This window comes from Mandrillus leucophaeus, unplaced genomic scaffold (genome assembly GCF_000951045.1).
Source record: "Mandrillus leucophaeus isolate KB7577 unplaced genomic scaffold, Mleu.le_1.0 Scaffold586, whole genome shotgun sequence".
Taxonomy (NCBI): Eukaryota; Metazoa; Chordata; class Mammalia; order Primates; family Cercopithecidae; genus Mandrillus; species Mandrillus leucophaeus.
The window spans coordinates 859667-862238 of record NW_012106319.1 but is presented as its reverse complement, the minus strand read 5'-3'; positions in this window follow the sequence as shown (position 1 = coordinate 862238).

The window sequence follows — 2572 nt, the reverse complement described above, 5'->3', positions numbered from 1 at the left end:
ATAAGAAAATATATTGCAAGTTTCAATGATTGGATCAGATCTGTAAAATAGCTTTTACCATTGATGAACACTTTTTCAAAAACACAAAATATTCTGGGGGGATTGGGTTTTATCTCGATTTAAATCTGAAACCACTTTAAGGCATGTTGTAGCAATATAGTGATGGCAAGGTGGTAATGGAAACTGTTAAATCTACAGTGTTCAGGTAATAAAAAGAATATTTTACTTTTTAAAAACAAGCAGGCAAGAAATGGCAAAGATGACTACTTAAATGTGGTACTAATGCTATTGCTACTTTCTTGAAGGTATTCTTGATGCGTGTAGAGGCAATCTGACTTGGTATATTTTTTGGATCTTATTTATGATTTGGAAGAAAACAAACATTTACCCATAAATTTACAATCAGAAAGGACTTTGCTGTTTGCCATTTTTAAAGGTAGGCCAGTAGTTGCAGACTGCAGGTATTTTTTCTGGTTTCTTTGCCACATTCTTCTGTCATCTCAGCCTTTGGAAAACTACCGTCTGGGTCTTCAAGCTGTGTACTTATCAGTGGTAACCACTGTGGATAGCAGATGCCTTTGAGGCCTTTTGCTGAGGTTTACGGCTTTGTTGATGGGGTTCATTTCTTCTAAACACTTGTTCCCTTCCTGAACTAACATATATATTCTGACCATCCAGTGTTGTGATCAACTGGGATTTGAAGGGTTATCTTGTTGTCAAAGATCTAGTGACTGCATCCACTATCTTGAAAGGACCTGGAGTTTATTGTCATCAGTTTCACCAAAATCCACTATTTCCTTGGATAGTTTTTGCATAGACTATGGATTCCTTATCACAGTAATCTTATGCTAGTCTCCTACACAATTTAACTTCTGTAGCAAATTCATGTGCTTATCATTCTAAATCTGCATCATTTTAAATGAAGTAAGTATAATTATTTTCACAGTCAGTAAATCACATATATTCTGTCACCTGGAGTTGCAGTAAGATGGGCTACCTGAAAGTTCCCAAAAGCTTGGAGTCCCGAAAAGGCAAAATCTCATTATAATGATTGTAGTCCTGAAAAACTCTGATGTACTTACAAAATGTTTAATCCTGAAAGCAACATTGATATTCTGTGCAGTTCTATATGCTTGCTTTCTGTAGCACAGCAGAAACAATAATAAACTATTACCTGGAAATTGTTGTGGAGAGGATAAAATACATATATACTGTCAAAGTAAGCATATTACGGTGTCCAAAATTTTTTTGAAAGGATTTTCTTTTGGTAAACTGGCGATCTTTCTTTTTACACTGAATTGCTTTTTCCTATGCACATACATTTCACCTAACTTTTAAGCAACATTCTATTTTCTAATAGTTATGGAAATGGGATCAGATATATTGTAATTACACATTATTTTAGTATTGTAATACAAAATGACTTTTTTGATACCAGTAATTCCTGAAAACAGTTTGTATTTTTCTCTTCTTGTAAATATTTTTTCAATATTTAGTAGTAGTATATTCCAGGCATGGTGACTCAAGCCTATAATCCCAACACTGAGGGAGGCAGAGGCAGGAGGATAGCTTGAGCCTAGGGGTTTGAGATCAACCAGGGCAACATAGTGAGACCCCATTCTCTACAAAATGGAAAAAAAGTTTGAACCAAATAGTAGTATATAATGCAAATATATAACATAGCTACTTTCATTAGGTAATTGAGAGTTTTGAATGTAAACATTGTCTTATTTATTTATTTATTTATTTATTTTAGCTTACTTCTGTGTTTTCATGTCTGGAAAAGCGAGAGAATTTGGAAATTTGTTTTAGGGAAAAGGTAAAGCAATGTATCACTTAATGCATTCAATTCAGATATCAACCAAATTCATAGTTTAAGTTTAACCACCTTCTCTTGAACATTGGACTTATTCAATAGATAAAGGGGAGAAATGGTGACAATATGTATTTTTTAAAACTTAATGAGTTTCAAGAATAAAATAAAAATATTTTTCACAAAGTGTCTGATGCTATTTGTAGATTAAAGAACCCATAAGATATACTTTATTGTATGGAATGCTAATAAAGTGAAAATATCTTTAGTATGAGGAACATTTGGACTCTGAAGCAGTTTATCAGAAATTCCAGATCAGTCACCATTGCAACACAAGGACGAATGATGCATTAAAGGTCTTCCCTTCCAGAAAGAATTTTGAGCATTTACAAATGCTAGTAAACAAGATTGGCTGCAATGTTCTTACCAAGAAAAACAACATTAATACATGAACCCGTGAAGATATATAAATGGCATCCTTTTTCTATAATAATGTATAATTTCATTATACAATGTGTTGTTGAATAAACACTAGGTCAGAGAAAAAATATTTAGCGATGACTTTGTATTATTTACTACAGTGAATAACTGTATCCAATGTAATTTGATTTTAAGACTAGTCATTTTAATACAGTATTGGTTTAAATTGAAATTTCAGTTTTAGTAGGCTTATTATTAATTATCAAATCTGCCTTGATATGTAGGAACTAAAGCCATTCATTAAAAAAAAAATTATACATACTTAGAGACTTAGAGGCA